The following is a 19,567-nucleotide window of genomic DNA, read 5'->3' on the forward strand; positions in this document are numbered from 1 at the left end:
TTCAACTATACTCATCCACAGGCTTTTCCCATTGGGTAGAAATTGAAACAGAACTGACAAAACCAGGATTTGAATCCCAGCCTTTTGACTCCAAATCAGGGACGAGATGCAGTTTTGTATGTTAATTATTTTTATTGGTTTTGATATTGTGGCCCCAAGATCCATAGTCTTATTTTCATGCTAAGTGACTCTTTACTCTGAAAGGCCAGGTTGTAATTGCCATGTATGCCAAGAGTGAAGGGGGCCAGGACCAGAAAATACAGTATGCCCGGGTGGTGAGTTTTTAGACTATGGAGCTGCATGTTCTGAACTCCACGTTCTTTGGTTTTACTGCTCCTGTGTTTTTTGACAGTTGCTTTTTTTTTTCATAATTTCTGTACAGGCTGGGCAGAGAGTTCAGGAAATGTTCCACCATGTACTGACATTCCCCTGGCAATAAGTGGGTTCCCACTTCAGTCGCATTCCACTAAGCCTATTTTGGCACCATAGAGAGGGTGATGAGAGGGAAGAGTCAGTGGAGGAGAAGACAGGAAGGTTGCCAGGAAGGAATTGAAAGGCATATGCTCCTGGCCCCATTGCCTGTGTCTGCCTTCACCACCTTTAGCTTCACAAGCAGTGGCCATGGCAAATAGGAAATGGTTTGGGTGGGAGAAATACAGAAGAAGCCATTCCTGATTAGGCCATGTGTCTTCCACTAGTTTCCATCAGAGTGGGCTGACTGATCTGTGAAGATCTGGGATCATGACTCAGTATAACAAGAAGAGTCCTACACACTTGATTCAGGAAATTTGGGCTCCTGGCCCACCCAGCCCTGCCTTGGACACATCCTTAACCTCTCTGGGCCTCACATCCCTAATGATAAAATGCAGGGACTGGACAGAGATTGCAAACTGGTGGCTGACAGATGTGTTTGATTTGGCCCACACAGTATTTTAAACACATTTGAATTGGTTGCCAATATTTAAAAATTGGTCTATTACACACACACACACACACACACACAAATCCAGATTTCCAGATCCCCTGGAGAACTCAGATGCTCTGGTGTCTCGGGCCCACACAGCTGCGTGGAAAGACCATGTGGGAACAACTTTGAGTTCGTAAGAAAAATCAGTCAACTTCCCTCACCTGCTTGGCCTGTGTAGACATTTGAGTGTGGGACCCCAATTCTCTCTAAGACTCCTTTGAAGCTGTAGTTTTAGAATTCCAAATATGATTTGCTTGACCATAAGAAATATACTTAATCCATAGTGGTTTCTATATTCACGGCAGAATGCTAAGGTATATGTTTATAGAATCATCATCAGGTAAAAGTTGGAACTATCTTAGGCCAAATAAATCAGCCCCATTTAGAACAAATGCTGACTTTGAAATTTGATAATGGGAGGCAGGAATAGCTCAGAAAAGATAGCGTTTGAGGTAGTTACAAGAAAGATGGTCTGGCCCCTGACTCACTGTTACCTACGCAGCAAACTGTGTATTTTGCAAATTATCCAAAAGTAGATTCTTTAAAACCCAAATCAAATAATACAAGGCCCGTCAGTTAACATTTTTTCACATTTGCCACTCTAAACTAACACCTTCATGAATATTGAGATCATGAACTTTTTCTGTTCATGTAATTGGAAACAAATTATATTGGCCTGGGAACTGTTTGATCTTCTTCAAAAGTAAAGGAACTACATTGATTTTAAAAGTTATATTTTTATAAATCATATTTCCAAATGTATCCACTTTAAACACAAAAGGTAACATTTGCAACTCATGGTTATAGAGTGTTTAATATTGTACAAGGTGCATTGACAAAAATATCTCATTTGATCTTTGCAACAATCGTAGGAGCTAGACAGAGAAGACATTTAATACAAATGAGGAGTCTGAGACCCAGAAAAGTTGGATGACTATTGGAAAATTGGCCTATTACTTGCTTAATGTGAAAAAGAGCCGAGATTCAAATCTACAGCTTTTGGCTCCATATTTAATGTTTTCCATGTCATCACTATGCTTCCAGTGTCTTAGGGTATGTGTGTGTGTGTGTGTGCGCGCGTGTGTGTGTGTGTGTCTTACCTAAACACTGACTTTTTTTCTCTCTCTCTGTCGTGAACAAGAATTGAGTGGTTAAATGGGAATTGTCTCATGAAATGAGAATTGTCTCAATGTTTTCTAAGTTGAATGAAGAATCTTTCTTGATAGCTATTCTGAAGTGAATGCTGGATTTTTATTAAGGGAAGCTAACAGATAATTAAAAGCACCCTCCATATATAAAAGCACAATCCATGGAAGCATAGTGCAAGGAATAATGATACAGACAAATGGAGGAGGGGCAATAAAAAGTCATAAAATAGGCAGGTAGAGGTTTCTGGAAAAATAAGGTGGTGAGGGAAGAGTCTAACTGTAAAAGTAAAAAGGTAGAAGATAGAACCATTGAAAAAAAAGAGAAATATCAGAAATATAAAGAGAAATAAACAGCAAGAAGACTCCATAGTAATTTAAGAAGTGAAACCTTTTAGGACAGAGGTAGGAGAGAAATGGCAAACACTGGAGAGGAAGTAACAAATAGGAAGTGTGGAAGAAAAACCTGCAGGCCAGAAATCTGAGCAAAGACTTGAGAGAGGATGATGGTAAATGTGAAACATTGAAAGGGATGTTTTAAGGGATTCAGACATTGAGACGAAAGTAAATTTTCATCACAACACCTCATGACGACAGGCTCAACACATTTGGATTATGAGAAAGGAAATTAACATGGTTAGAACGAAAGAATAAAAATTAGAAAGAGAAATCTTTGGATGTCAATGGAGAGGAGGAGAAATGATATTAAAAGGAAAGAAGGCATGGGTGGAAAGTAGAATGACATAAGAACCTATGGTAGGTGGAGGTGAAAAATGAAATGCGTCAGGAAAGATCATGACTGGGACCGCCACACACTGCAGTGATGAAGACGGAGAAGCTCTTCTCCAGGGAACCTGCAAATAAAAAGAAACCTTAAGATGTATTTGGAGGGAACCCACCCCAGCAAGGTGAGAAAGCAAGAGGTTACATTCTGCAAAAAGAGAAAATGAACCGGGAGAAGGGGGAAAACTAGGGGAAAGAGAAAACAGCAAATCAAAGTTATGGGGCATACAGCATTGAAAGGAATGAGGCATTCTGTTGGAATTATTCATTTAAGCATATGGGTATTGGCGTCCCTTTTCTAAAACCGGATCCTCTCCCTTATTTCTCATTTTTCTATAACACTATTATAATAAATTCACATGGAAAAGTACAAGGATGAGCAATTTTTTCTTTAGAAATGTTTCAAAAGGGGAGGTAAACTTGATGGTTATCTGTCTGAAGGGTGACGCACTGTAGTGGCATGTGAGAATGGGGCCAGAGGTAATCATCAGTTTTGAAATTGTTCTTTCAACAAATTCATAATTCATATAAAGTAACTCATGTGCACACATTTATGGCAAAACATACTCTAGATATTAATTTACGTTGCTTATACTGAAGATCTCTTGAGTTTTCAAAAAGTTTGAATTACAGGTTTTTCACATCAAAGATTTTTTGTAGATTGTATTTTGTAACTAAGATGTGTAGACTCCTCAATAATTCTTTACCTTGATGCTGTGTATACTCATTTATCTAGATTAAAATACTTCCTTGCCCTGAATGTTCTAAAAGTGTACCCCTTAGGGCTCTAGATTTTAGAAGTTTCCCTTCCCCAACTATTTCTAGTCTACCTTTTCAATTGAGTTAATATAATGGCTTTAGTAATACAATTTCCATGTTGCTATAAAAATGGGGTTAAAAGTCATAACAGGCACAAGAAACAGGAGGAAATGAGAATTGTGTACTTTCAGTCACACCCTGGCCATGTGCTCGGGCCATGTGCTCAGGCCACATACAGCATACAGCCTTCCGGAGTGGGCTGTGTAACCCGGGGCACACTTCAGGTCAGGGCACATAGAGGATTAATTTACTGAAGGTGGTAGACAATCCCTCTGCCACAAATGCAAACATTTTTTCATAAGAGCCCGAAGCAATTAGTTCTCTTCAATAATAAATTTAATCTTTTCCTCCTTCCTTTCTTTCCTCTTCCTTTCTCCTCTTTCTTCTCTTCCTCTATAAATGCTGGCCTTTGTCTAAGGTCTTCAACTCAAAGGTGTAGGTGCCTGGAAAGAAAAACAAAATCAATGTATTGTGGTGCTAACAAATAATGCCATAATTATTAGAAAAAAGCAGATTGAAGCAAGATACAAAAATTCTCAAAAGCAGCTATCTGTATGAAAATCTTTTCTACTTCTAGAGAGTATGTGAATGACTGTATCTTTCATATCATGAAAGCAGATGCTTACATGCAATCACCTTTAAAAAAAGAAACAAAATATCACAGTAGTGACCATGCCTATTTTATGAGAGTAGGAAAACTAGCCAAATAGCTTTGGGAACATTTATTAGCCTTGTCCTTTTTTTTTTTTTTTAAATTTTAGTGTAGAGAGAAAATAGGGATGACAGTTAGGTGGCTAAGTAAGGTGACAGGATGGCAGACAGCATTCCTGTCAGGGCAGAAAGAATTTATAAGGGAGCTGCCACTTATAGCGTAATACAGCTAAGTTAAGAATTGCAAACAGAGTAGGGCCAAGCAACATTTTAAGAACAATTGTCCTTAAACATTCTTGTAATGCTAAGTCACTCATCTTTGTTTCCCACTTGCTTCCTAGAGTTAAGAAAAGTTCTTTCCTAACTTGGGTTGCTATGCAGAGATGTGAAATTTCATTGGCTCCAAATGCTTTTCTGTCTAGTAGGGACTACTGGGAACACTGCTAATGTGCATATTGATGTACCCTGTAGCTTCACAGATGATGAAAGAGCATATTACTTATTTCCACAACAACAAAGCTAAGAGAAATTTGAAAGCAGCCAGTTATTTTACCTGGGGACTTTCTCCCAGGTGACGGGGCTATGGAACCATGGAATTTAAATATGGGGGCCGTCCTATTTTCTAAAAAGTTTTTATGGGGAGCCGTAATATCACTCCCAAGCAGAAATCAAATCAAATCAAAGACTATTGCTTTCATTTGCATTTATTTAGTCAACTATGCCTAAAATACAGAAAAGACATTATCATGCTCATTCAGAGTGTATTTTTTTCGTTGTTTACTAGGCTGGACTGACATGATATGATTTGTGCTTTGCGGGGTCACAACAAGCTACTAGCAGGACAATTTGCTGAATCAAGAGGATGATTGTGTCTGGTGCCAGTCAGTCGCAATTAGGACCAGGATCAGGGAGGCCCGGGGCTTGTGCATCGTCTTGGGCAAGCTGCATAGAAATCAGCTCACCTGAAACTAATTGTCACAACAGAGACCTTATGCAAATGAGCCCTGGGGTTAGCGTGGGAAAAGAAAAACTGTCGCAAAGATAGGTGACCTGCTGAGCAGGGGGTCTGTTGCTGGGGAAATCTTTGTTCAATGAGTTTAAAAATGTTTTCATTGTTCAAAGTCCACCCCCAGCGCCCCCCCCCCAAAAAAAAAGTAGCATACACACTCACTAAGAGTATGGCAAACACACTCATCTAAAATTCCAATAAAGCAGGAGCCTGCTTTGGAGCATGCCATAAATTGGGAGTCTTTATACTTTATAAGGGCTACAGCAGGAGAATAATTTCCCTTTGCAAGGGCCTTTAAAGTTTAGGTGCTGCGGATTGCAGAGTGGCCTACCTTGAAAATTCACTTGCAAGGTCAAGCCTACTGCTAGCCTGGCAGGACCCGCACCGCCTTTTCTCCCTGCATTCCAGCAGGCCACCTCCACACAGCCGTGAGGGGTGCCTGTGAACTAGACAAGAAAGGCCTAGTTTCTAATTGAGCTTTACTGGTATCTCAGGTAGTAGAGAAGGGCCAGGAGCACTCTCTAACCCATGGCAAAAGAATCCGGGGAAACAATGGCAGTTTCTTGAATTGTGGTTTCTCAAATACTCACAAGTTCAAATGAAATGCAAGCATTGTGAAATTCCAGGAATGGTAATGCAGCCCAAGTGGTAATAGATTATAAAAATTTAGCAAAAGAAAAGTAAAAATTATGTTTAAACTATGATTTACTTTGTTTTTCAATCCCTGACAAAAACACGTATAAGTTGGAAATGGTGTTTGATTTTATTGTAGCACTCATTTGAAATAATCTTTAATATGTTCTACTTTAGAAAACCAGATGAAGAAAAGTTATTCAAAGGTAATGATAAACATTTTTATACGTTACTGTAACAAAGTTGCCTTTGGGTTCTTCAATTGATTTTTAGCTTTTCAATCTTGTTTTCCTAAAAACATGGGCTAACATACTGATACTTCTTAGCTTTACACTAAAGATTTCCCAGTGACATAGTAGATAATGTATATTCGCACAGGAGTATAAATATAATATCAAGGAAATGAAAGAGTGTTCTAAGCTTTAGCAGTAACAGAGAGCATAGATATTTTGCATCTAATGATTTCAAAGAAAGAATAATTTGAATTTAAAAATGTAGGTGAGAGAAAAAGAAAGTTTCATGGCATTGGCATTGAATACAAATGCTATTTTGTTTGGCAAATTACTGGGCCTAAGAAAGTGTTTTCACTGTGTTTCCTAAAGGGCTGGATTGAAATTTGGACTTGTACCTGATAAGCAAGCTCAGGAATTAACTTGGTAGCCACCACAAAACCTAAAGAAAGTTAGGCTTAGAAGTGCAACTTAATCAATTTAGATTAAAACACACGCGCACACACACACACACATACAACTCTTTTGTCCCTTCACCACTGTCTGAAATAATTTCCACGTATAGAAGGCATTTCACAGTGGGTACGAAGTGCTCAGCTTTCACTCATCAAACTTTAATCGGAACTGCATTTTAGTTTTTGAATAAAGAACACTTAAAAAATTTAGATGCAAATTATTTTGCATTATTCATGCTCTAAGTGTCCTTGTAGATTTAAACACTTCTGAGGCCACCTTGATTCAAGTAATTACCTAGGCCCTCACTGCTCCGTCATGAATAAGGTATTTTGTACAAGTAAAGTATGCACCCGATGAGCTTTTAAAGTGGCTTTACACTGAGCTTGTGTATTGCTTCTTGTGCATGAGTGAGCCGAACATGCGTCGCAATCTGTCTCAGGTGGGAAACCCTGGCTGGGCATCCATGGGTGACGGGATGAAACCCGAGTGTCTCCTTCACACACATGCTCTTCCTTTGTCTCTACCTAAGAATGTTCCTTCCTGATTCTAGGAGTTGTTTTAAGCATTAAAAAAAAGCAATAGATTCTAGGAAAAGAGATAGGGAAAGTGACAGTGATTCCGCTTAACCCCTTCATCACCAGATATTACTGGAAACGCCCACTTTTCAGGCCGCCTCATCTCCATCAGCAAAGGCTTCCTTGTAAGGTAACAAGTCTCTCTGATTTTACATCGTTCTGTACATCTGTCTCCCCATCTGTCAGCCTAGCCTCCTGAGCTGTTAGAGCTAGGTGCTACCTCCACCACAGTATTCACGCAAAATGGAGCAGGCTTCAAACTCAAAAGCAGCTGAAGAATACTTACAATGGCAATGAAAGTGACCATAGAGCATAAATCTGTAAGTTTATCCACATGCACAAAAACAGGGTTTGTAGGAGTTAAATGTAACTGGCTGAAGCTTATAGCTGGCGTTTGTTACAAAGTACCCAAGCCTTTCCTTTCCAACTCCGTGGCTTTGAAGAATTATAGGAATTTTATGATGTGCTGTTGGAGTTATACTGGCAGAGATTACAGAAAAGGGGTTAAAGTTGGTTTATGGTAGAAAAAAAATTATGCAGAAACCAATAAAAATAAACACACTCAAGTAGACTAAACTTGCTGGGCTTTTAGTTTTACTTTAACAAAGGAAGTTTAGATGAAAGTAAATGTTGCAGCTTTTAGAAAATTAGTTGACACTCATACTTGATCATCTTTACGACACAGCAGTATAATTAATATTTAAACATTCTAATAATGCAGCTTGCTTTGCATGCACTTTTCAGCCTCGCAACATTATATTTTATCTGGAATTGTGCTAGCCTTTTCTTGGGTAATGCCCATTTTCATAGAGTTAAATTTAAAATAGGGTAGGGCCTTAGCTCTTATTGCCAGTAAAACATCAATAGGAGAGTGAACAGGTTTCATACATCTACCAGACAGTTTATTATTAAGAACAATATTTATTTGAGATAATAGATAATAGATAAATTTTGTTTCATTGCCCCATGAATGTTTTTAAATGATCAGAATAGATTAAGTTTGAAAGTTGCATTTGGCTGTTGTCCACTCACTGTTCAAAACAGGAGAATTTTGATGATGTCAAGGCAGTGTGAAATCAGCAAGTGATACATGAAACATGGAACCCCCATGCCTGCCCATTCATTAGGTCGTCTGATTAACATAGTAAGGAATGTTTATTTTCAGTACATAAAATTGTAGAATTTTGGGAGCATCTTCTGAATTGCAAAAGCTGAATACCCAGGAACTTAGTGAAACAATAAAAATATAGAGAAGTAAGCTAATTTGGGAGAAGCCTGAGCTAGTTTATTTTCCTATGAGAAGTTTCTTCCTGTTCCAGTCTCAGGGCTGTAGGTGGTAGGGAAAAGTTGTTTCAGGTGCTGCCCTCAGCTCAGTCCCTTTGAAGAGTGCAAGGTGCCCAGTGTTCTTGATCTTCTAGTTTGAATGATGAGAAAGAGCATTCTACCTTTCCACCATCACTTAAGTGTCCTTTGAAATTGAATTTGCATGCACATATTTACTGCTCGTTCTTTTTAAGTGAGTAGGTGTGCTGAGCTTCAAGTCTATTTTGAGCCTCAGCCCATGTTAACCCCTTAAGGCCCACTTCATGATGGGTACTGCCCTGTGGGAATCCTGTCCTTTAGTGAAGCATGAAGCCATAATAGATCCACAGTCATGCCACCATTGGGGCATCTCATTTCGATTAATTCCCTGAAGCCTTTGGTGCTGTGGTTTGCACAAATCAAATGGTGCAAATGAGAATTACAAAATTAGGCAGGTTAAATTTCACAAGAAAAAAAAAAGATAAGTAGTAGAAAACATAGCCAGTGTAAAATATTACTACACAGGACCAATACGTAAACTAAGTTCCACACTGAAAGAACCACCAGATCTCGAGAAGTAGATATCAAGAAACAGTTTGCACTGGCTGTTTTACTTCCTTATGTCAGAAGGAAGTAAGTTTTTACAGATCCTTGGACGTGATCATCTTTGTTTCTGATATTCAGAAACGGAACCAACAGTTTGGTGTCTATTTATTTTATTTGGTTTGTTTTTGAGAAAGCGAGTTAAATAAACTCAGCTTACAAATAACTAACAGCCCCTGGACTATTTAAAACCTGCTATTGAGGTGGTAGAGATAAGTTGAACCCAACAGCTGTCACATGTATGGGTTTGACAGATAGGTAAGTCCAAGAGTGGACAAATTAAAAGCATTTTTCATATGCTAATCTCCACCTGCACAGGAATAATTTTTTTTAAGGAGGCAGTCTACTGGCAGAGCAAATTCAAGAGCTATCAGTAGTACATTACTTCTAGGAATTATGACATGCAATAATGAATAAATACTTCCATGAGAAAAGTCTGCTGTGGAATCTTAATTCCAGATGGGTGTCCTGACAGCAATGTGCCAGCAATATTGTGGAAAGAAAAATGACATATATACATACATATATATATATATATATACACACACACGTATATATATATATATATATATGACTTTTAAACTTGAATAATAATTTCTTCCATATGTAATAGGTTCACAATTATATCTAAGGAATTACTTTTTTAGTTGCAAACAGAGATCAAAGTGAAAACAATAGTCTACCTTGCCCTTCAGGTGGCAGTTACATGTGAGCTGCATAGTGAGTGTGAGAGACAGTCAAGGATGTCAATCAGGACCTACAGATTAACCCACAGCAGTGAAATCTGAGACGGTTTATAACAAGTAGGTAACAGTTTCAGGCCTATGTGAGAACGCATAAACTAAAACTTCATGCTGGGACAAAACAGGGCAGGACATTTGAGGTAGAGAGTGAGAAAACCATACTTTTATTATGACAAAGCCTCTCCCATACTTGTTGAAATGTCACTGGGTTGTTATTAAATGCTCACCATTTCTCTAGGTTTTATATTATTTTACAAAAAGCTTTTGGAGTTTCCTTTAATTTTGATAAACATTCAAATTTGTGCATAATTTCTGCACTTTAGCTTTGAATGACAGAAAATTTCCCATGCTTGTTGAGTTTCCTTTCAAGTAGGAAAGTAATTCTTGTAATAAATAAAAATGTTACATTTCTTTCTTCCAATGTTATCAAGTTAATAAACCCTTACCTTAGTTTATAAAGTCAAAATTCACTAATGTAGTGAAATGAGAACCAAAATACTCAAAAAGAAATCTTAAACGTCAAATAATAATGACAGTAATGAATGAATGGTCATGATTATGGATGGTGATGATGATCTCATGTGAGGTCCTATCTCTTTTTAATAGAGAGTCCTCAGGCTCAGACAATTTAGGGTTAAAGTGCCTATAACCAGATCAGAATCCTCAGTTATTACGTAGTACTCTTTTAAGACCCATGAATTAAGTTATAATCAATGATTACAACACTGGTATCATTTATTAATGTACCCTTCTCTTCTAGGGTAGCAGAGATCAGTTTCTGACACCTTAGAACTCTTCATGTGCAAGAGGAAATTGAAATAATAACAACATTTTTAGGCAGTAGGCAAGATGATTTGCTTTGGCTTTACCTACAGGGAAACCTGGGCAATGGTCATTAGACTTTTTTAATGGAACTTCAAATCTGATGCCTTGTGACCTGGTGCTAACATGGAAAAGAGTTAGCATCATTGACATTCTTTGATTCGGAAGCACATAAGAGGTAGATAAGGAGACAACACAGGCGACCCACCTCCAGGCCAGGAAAGGAGGACAGTTCCTGGAATGTCTGCAATGTGTTACTATTTTTGTCACACCTATGTGTGGCCATCCATCTGGTCTGAATCAGTCAGTTTCATCCCAGGGCTCTGCTCCTCTCCCAGCTGAAATAATACCCTTCTTTCCTCAGTGCTCTGTCTTCAGGAGGGGCGCCGCTCAGGACTGCCCGGGCAAGGCCAATTAACGAGGCTGTGTATTTGCAAATGTTGACCCAGGATTAGGCATTGGAGAAAATTTTCTTTAAATTTTCTGTAAACTCTGCTCTCCTAGAAACAGTACTTGAGAAAACCGGATGAATCATTAGACAAATAATTGACCCCAGAAAGCAAAAGAATGTTGCTACATTATTTTGTATACATACATCTTATTTTTTAAAGAAAATGTCCTTGCCTTGAATTTAAACCATGACTTGGTCTGCTGTTATACCCAAAGTAGATAAAGCTTGGGAGTGAGGCATTCGCCATGACTTAGCCTGAAGTATTTTCTTCGGCCACTTCACTCTGCTCCACGCTACATGTTCAATTTCCCTGCACCTCTGTAACAACCCTATACCTCTGCTTCTAGATCATCTTCCTGGCATTCCTCATATGCACATCCTGTTCTCTAGCAGTCCCTTATCCATGCCACCTCATCAGATTCCTGCACACCTGACAGCCTCTTGCTTGCTATTTCAGCTACTAGACTACTGACCTCTATTGTGCATGCTTGCAATCCCAGCACTTTGGGAGGCCAAGGTGGTAGGATGGCTTGAGCCCAAGAGTTTAAGACCAGCCTGAGCAACATAGTGGGACCCTGTCTCTACCAAAAAAAGAATCAAGGTATTCACCAGTTAAGCCAGCCACGTCTTAGGACCGCATAGCACTCTTCCCACAAGAGACCTCAAAACTTAATGACATTGTCTTTGGCAAATTCAATAACATGACATAAAACTACTCATTTTCCCTATCTGCCTAGTTTTCCATTGCAGTGGGAAATACCACCCTATCGTGGACCTCCCAACCAGGAACCCCATGGTTATTTTTGTCTCACTGCTGTCTTTCTCACTCCCCACATCCAGTCTGTTACCAACCGTTGCTACTTTTTCTTTGCCAATGTTTCCTGAATCCACCCCTTTCCTTTCCATTCTCATAGTTGTGGTCTTAGTCTAGGCTTTGGCCTTGGCCCACGGGGACTTTGCAGCCTTCTTTCCCCTCTCCCACCACATTCACATATCCAATTCCAGCTTACTTTGTTTAATAACACTGACAAATTTTTTTTTCTCTCGTCTATGTTTTTGGTCCATTCATTCTCTTTGAGCTCCATTGAGGCTGCCAGCTGCTCTCTGGACTGGCTTCTAATGTTCACTTTATACATGTCACCTCTTCATCCAGCTACCTCCTAATTGTTCCAATCTTTTTTCTTTCTTTTTGGAAGTAAGCTCATCTGGTACTTCTTTTTTTTTATCATTCTCACACTTCTTCAGAAACCCTTCTCATGGTATACATGTTCCTGATACACACCTCTCAAGGGCAGATTCTGACACTTTCTTTCGGTAGTCTGTCCATCCTTCCTTTCTGATGTAGCAAAGTGTCCTCTTTGTGAGCATGCCCAGGTTCAAAACTTCCATTTCCACCACTTGCTACCTATGACATTGGGCAGTTTCCTGACAGCACTGCACCTCAGCTTCCTCATCTGTAAAATGGATTGTTGTGAAGAGTAATACGATCATCTATTTAGAGCACTGCTGGCATACAGTAAGCACTGTTAATATGTTTGCTATTAGTATTATTATCATATCTCAAAGGACTCCCCAATCACACCCCGCTTCAATCACCATCATGCTGTGTGCCATATTATCCTTGCATGTAAATTTTGAGGACCACATAACTGGGTTTTAAAAATCTGGTTCTAACAGTAGTTTATGTCATAGAAATCAGGGCAAAGTTAATCGAAGATACCTGATATCAAACCAGGTAATGATGAAGACTTTAAATGCTTTTTGAGGATGATTATAAAGAACATTATGATAAGGATGATGATGATATGATGATGATGATGATGATGATGATGATGATGATGAAGAAGAAGAAAACATGACCAAATGCTTCTTTGGGTTAATACTCTGCTTATAAAGCTAAGTCTCCAGGAAACATACAGTATTCCTCCTGAAATTAGTTTTTTCCCATTAAATGGAAACATGTTATGCATAAGAAAATATATTGTGCAGTATGCATGAGATTTATTTTTCAGAAAGCAGAGAAATGGCAAGAATTTTAAGTGTTCTACATACTTATTTAGATCTCACATCAGGAGATAAAACAAATGAAAACTCCGACTTGTTAATAATTTACATTTTGGTGGAAAATTCATACAAGCTGTTAAGATACCTCTAAGACCCAACACAGAAAATGCAAATAACATATATCCACTGTGCACTGAAGAAAATTTGTCTGAAAAGAAAACAGCATCAACTTAAAAAAAAAAACACACAAGTGATTTCAAGGGAATATTGACCACATTTACAGGGCTGTAATTGTGCTTATTAATTTTAGATGTCTCTTTTGAAATATTCGTGTAAATGATCTCTCCACTTACCAGGTGCTTCTTACAGAAAGTCCACTGGGCTACCTCACTACCTAGGAGGTGGCTTACGAATAGGGGGTTTCTTTTTAGAAAGCCACACCATTACTTTTCTCTAACAGCTTATGCAAAAGTTTCGTGGGGGAGGGAAAAACCCAAGCCAAAAAAAAAAAGAGAGAGAGAGAGAGGAGAGTGTGCATGACAATAACTACCTCTGTCCCTTAGGTTTTTGTTCTTTTCATGTCATGGAACTTTTTAGCTGTGCTGCCAGGGTAACTGCTCTGGAAGGTTGGAATATCTGTTGTTGAAGGAGGTTTGTGATTGAGGGCCTTCTGACACAACCTTTTGTTGCATTGAGGTGTTTGATCCTCTTTCCCTTTCTTCTAAAACCAATCCCATCCCTTTAAAAAATGGATAACCAGCACTTCTTTTACTTATTGTCAGCTTTTGGAAAGTTACTCTGGGGGTTTGTAGAAGTTTAACTAGTTAACTCTTTGCATGCTGATGTCCTGTCGCTAAATATTCTTCTTCTTTCTAAACAGGAAGGATTTTAATCACTTATATCAGATAACTACCACTGTTACGCAGGCATAGCAAGTGAAACATATTAAGGTCCAGAAATAAAGTGTTTGTGTGCAAGGTCTTCAAATGTGAGAGTGATTCAGGCTTTGCAATGAGACACATCCTTATTTTCTTTTTGTCCTAGAACCAAAACATGTGAGAGTTATGACTCTGCCATTTGAAAAAACATGATGATATACTAATTTTTCATTGAAGAACAACAGGCTTTGGTAATAAGTAAATGCAAAGGGTTACTTCAGAACTGGGATATGTGACTGAATGGCAACAAAGAAAGAGAGCCTTAGAATGAAAAGTGTAGGGGTCTTGTTCCAGTCTGCTGACTAAATGCTGGAATATTTTTTTCCCAAAAGAAGGGACACAACCCAGGCTCTAGGAAAGAAAAGAAGCTTAAGTGGATTATTTAACAAAAAAGCAACTTATGGCTTCTAGATAGTGACCTACATTCTGCACACAATAATGATGTTTTACGGTGGTGATAGGGTTAATAACCTAACATCATTCATGTAGTGTTTTTTGAAAATTGAATTTTACTGCTACAAAGTAAATGTAACAGCCCTCTGGAGACAATATTACAGGCACTTTATTGTTTGCTAAGCTGATGTCATCTTTCTACAGACTGACTTTAAAACAAAGGCAGAACATTTATTACAAATATCACTGTGTGAAAGGAAATCTACTGAAATATTGTTTAGAAGGTGAGCTGATAAAAAAGTATTAATACTTGGCTTTGATCATCTTGTACTATAAAGTTATGACTTCAAAATTCTTCTCATGTGATCTCTATTCAAGGCAAACTTCATCCTGGCAATTCCTACCCATGTCTCTAACATTATTTGCCCTCAAGTTGAAACATTTGTTTAAGCTTCATGCGTGTTTTAAATACATTTTTACTCTCTAAGGCAATTTCTTAACAGAGTTGATGAGTTTTTGAAAGAGAGAGATTAAATAGCATCTTTCAGAGATAATATATGTATGATTTTAAAAACAAAGTATGGAGATTAAGCTGTTTAGTTTATATAATGAACTTTCAAAATCACCTGTAAGTGGTGACTGCAAAGTTTGCAATTCAGATAAGCTGTTTCAGGCACTGCCAAGCAAGCATTCTGCATCACAGGTTGCTTGCAACTCAGAGGGTTTGGTCTCTGTATCTGATGCACGTGTAATACAGCGTGAAGTTGTTTGTGGATCACACAGGAGCTTCTTAGAGCTTCATTTCCACACTGTAACCCTTGAAAATGTATCAAATGAGCAGATGCACTTGGCTCTTCTTTACAAGGCACAAGTAATTTGTTTGTAAATCACTTACCTTTCAAGAAAAGTTAAATTAGGAGGAACTCTTGTTTCTTTGATGTTTTCCCTCTTAGAAAGCCAAAGAGCAAATTAATGATCATTTTGAAGTAATAATGATAATGAGGAAAATATAATTTAGTGAGCTACACTATCCCAAAATAACTTTTTCAGGTACAGCATATAAATAACAGCCCAAAGGACTAAAGCAGCCTGATGGTGTTTTTCTAAGAAAATGATTTACTGCTCTGCCTTTGTCTCTGAACTCTGGTTAGAAGGAAAACACAGGTCAAGGAAATTGGGTTAAGGAAAAAAAAGCCTGTTATGGGCTAGGTGTAGAATTGTACGAATAGTGACTAATTGGGAGACTGTGGCACTCAGATCAGTGTGTGCAATGCTCAGTACTGGCTGATGGTATTTACGTCAGTCAGAAATGCAGCTGGATACATCTTTGCATGCTCTATGCAGGCAGTGTGTTAGTTGGTGAATTGGCCATGCCCAGGAGAAAACTACCACTAGTGCTATGATTGTGATTAAACCAAGAACTGAACTGCTATGTTTTAAAAATTTATTTTACTAATAAGTGTACTTCTGTATAGAAAAATCATTTTTAAAAAACCTTACAACTATTTGAAACATTATACTATAAGCCTGCCTTTGATTTGTTTGGGAAGCTATTTTATAGTCACTCAATTCATTATTGTATTTGACAAATATTAACTACTTACCATGTGCCAGCACCAAAGGTTCAAAGGTGAGTCCCCACAGAGCCTTACAGATTAGTGTCAGGAAGAACCGCTCGGCAAGGGTAAGAGTGTGACGCATTGTGAGTATTCAAGAAATGTTTGTTGAGTGACTGATAGAATGATCGAGAGATGATCAAAGTAAGTCCTCGATTTGGTATATGTACAAGGAGGAACTAAGAGTTTCCCTCCTTGAACAGGTCAGAAAGGACTTGCTTGAGCTGGCCTTAAAAAAACACCTGAGTGGCATGTAGCATATGAATAATGAGCAGGAATGGGCCACTGGTGGTAGAAACAGCATCCCAGAATATGGTCTGAGTTTTAGCAGCACAGCCCATTTCTGACCCCTGCATGCCTCAAAGCCACTTTAAGAATTTGGTCTTTGCCCTTCTGTCCTCACCCCCTGTTGTACTGTAATACACACAAGCATGTGTGTGCATGTACACACACGTGCACACACACATGTGCACACTCCATCGTTGGAATTCAACTGTCCACCCCTTCAAGAATCAAAGCATCTCCTAAAAGAAAAGAAATGGCATGCCTGTTCCTCACTTTTATCCATAAAACTCACATTTGAGTTGTCTATCATGAGACCTCAGTTTTTTGACCAAACATTGTCCTAAAGCATCGGACACATAGGAAAAACTGGAAAGAGGAACAGGTAATATTTAAACCACCCACTATTTTTGTAATGAAAGGATTTTTCAAACGTCAAGATGAAATGGTTTTATCAAATTATTAAAGTTACTCTTAGCAACAAGTCATGGATGGGACACTCAAAACAGGCCAATTTGGGACAGTTCCAACTGTAGGATGCCTTGTGTCATTACCTCTATAAATGGAATCGAGCTTCCCGTCTTCTGCAACTATACATTTTCTTGCCTTTGATTTCCCACTCTGCTTTCTCTCCCAGCAGGCTTTTCCTGTCTCCTCTATCGGCTACTCTATAGGCAGATGTGCCTCTTTTTCCATTTGCCAGATCTCTCCAACCCAGATCTTCCAAACTACTCCCCTTTGAAGTCTCTATTACTGATACAATCACTTTTGTTTCCCTTCCATCCCCTCTCTCACTGCTCCAGTTTCTTCTCTCCCTAACCCCATTAGTTACATCTGCTGCCCCTACCATTCAGCCTGTGTTAAATCGTAATGCGCTTGACATAACTTCAGTTTGTCTGCTAAGTACTCAATCAGCACGCACTGCTATCTTCTGATTTGTAGGAAAGGGGGCAAGACTGAGTAAGCTGGCTCAGAATTCTCTGAGTGATTCAGCTCTGCCCAATTAGCACAACCAAAGTGGGAAATTGACAACTAATAATAATGAAAGAAATGGGTTTTAGTTGTGAATACAAATCCCACAAACTTGGTTCCTGATGCCTGTGGTAGATACTGTATGCTTCATATGGTGGTCAGATGGCTCAGAGAATGCAGAAGTGGATGAATGAAGGAGACTGTGTCAATAATTGCAGTATTTATTAGTTGACTGGGATTCTTTCCCTGGAATTCATTAATGGATTTTTTAAAGCATCTGCAAACCACCAGAAATTGCATGTAACATTTAGTACATTAATGCATTTTTTCCTGGGCAGTGGGTCCATACGTTTAAGCAGATTCTTAAAAGGCTCTATGTCTCCCCACGATCCCCCTCCAAAAAGGCGAAGAATCATTGCTATAAGTGGAGACACCTATTTGGTCTATGTTTTCATGTGGTCTGCTTTTTTTCCCAGCCCATTTTAACATTCCACATGATTTGAGCAGTTCAGAGAGGAGAAACATAGGGTTTTAAAGGCAAAATTCACCTTCTTTAAGAGGAAAAATGTTTAAACCACCTACCAGGTTATACAATTCACATTTTAAAAATTATTTTAGTTTTACCACAATTCAAAGACAGGCCTTTTTTTTTTTTAATTTAACAATGGGTATAATCACATATCTGAACATAAGAATTAGTTTTATGCAGTTCCATAGAAAACCAAAATCTTGAGGAACACTTTCAAAACAACCAGAGAAAAATAAACCATTCCTTATGTCAGTCTTGTTAGGGAGGGATTAAGAAACTGGCAATTATTTTGGCGACCTTAATTGTTGCGCGGCAGGAAAATATGTAATTAGAGCACGTTCCCAGGCCTGCACACCTGCAGCACATCCTACAGCATAATGTCAGCTTTCAGTGCCCGTCGGTGCCAGGTTCTAGCACAACCAGTCACAGTGACGCTCTGAGAACATTTCGGACTCATGTAATGTGGCTTCTGTGTATGAAAGAAGCAGGCATTTACACTACCACACAATGGAGTGCATTGCTGCAACACTGGTTTCATTATTTTCTGACGCCTACCTTCAGCACTGCCCTGGTTTACTCCGTTTGAGGTTTTATTGTTACGGTATAATAGTCCTGTACATTTTTGAAATTCCCTTATTATTCAGCTTATTAATACAGTACTGACTTGATTATCAGGCTGCAGTTGCACAGCGGAAGATTCAGTGCACTAGCTAAGTCAGAAGCTGAGTAAATTCTTGGTATAATGAGAACAATTGTTTGACATTTTTTTATGTAAAAGATGGGCCATGGTAGTTCTCTATATAGTTGCATTTTGGAATTCACTCTATATTCCCTATATGTTGTTGAGTATTCGTTTTTCGTATAAAGAAAGCTTAAAATGTGTTCTCACTAATTTGAAAGTGTTTCAGGGTATGGGAGGACTCCATCATGATTCTCATTAGCTTTTTTCTTCTTTTTCTTTTATTGGCTTTTCTCAACAAAAAGAAACTCTGATGTTAGAAAAAGTAGTGTAAATGAAGAAACAGTATGCATGATGCCTGTTTTTCAGATAATTCCATAATCTGGCATAGTGATAGTTAACAGACTTTTCCCGCCTAAGGGAGATACACTGTATTTTGCTATCTGACATGTTGTCATATATAAAGAAATCAATTGGTAATTAAATGATGCACCTTGTGAAGATGACAAAAGGCATTTGGTTGCGAAAAGAGAACTGGGTTTTGAGGGGTTTGTAATGAAGGCCTAATGACTATTCATAAGAGATTTTCAGTCCGTTGATCCACTTGACTGGAAAGTTCTGCCCTGGAGAGTTAGTGCTGTCAGTTTCTCTCACCTCAGAAAGCCGCCGCAATCGACGGTGTAGAGGATGAGCGAGAAATTATCCAGTAGTTGCTCTAGGCCTGTCTTAGGTCACGTGCAGAAGGCACATCTGGCTTCCTGTAGGTACAACCTCAGGACATAAACTTTGACTAATTTTTAAACTATAAATATGTACGAGTGACACTGAATAAGTTACCTTTTATTCATATTTCCTTTATTTTAGAACGCATGCAAGTTGCGCAGTAAGCTGCCATTTTGGCCTTATTTTTCTTCCAATTTTAACTGTTACACATTTGCTTGTTAAGCTAAGAGTGACTGTTTATG

General features: G+C 38.5%; 1 protein-coding gene across 6 annotated transcripts in view; it reads left to right on the forward strand.

Moving 5' to 3' along the window:
* Nucleotides 1-19,567, forward strand: part of ZEB2 (zinc finger E-box binding homeobox 2) — a 135,529-nt gene that overhangs the window by 34,961 nt on the left and 81,001 nt on the right. The window lies entirely within an intron of this gene.

The sequence above is a fragment of the Nomascus leucogenys genome, chromosome 20, assembly GCF_006542625.1.
Source record: "Nomascus leucogenys isolate Asia chromosome 20, Asia_NLE_v1, whole genome shotgun sequence".
Taxonomy (NCBI): domain Eukaryota; kingdom Metazoa; phylum Chordata; class Mammalia; order Primates; family Hylobatidae; genus Nomascus; species Nomascus leucogenys.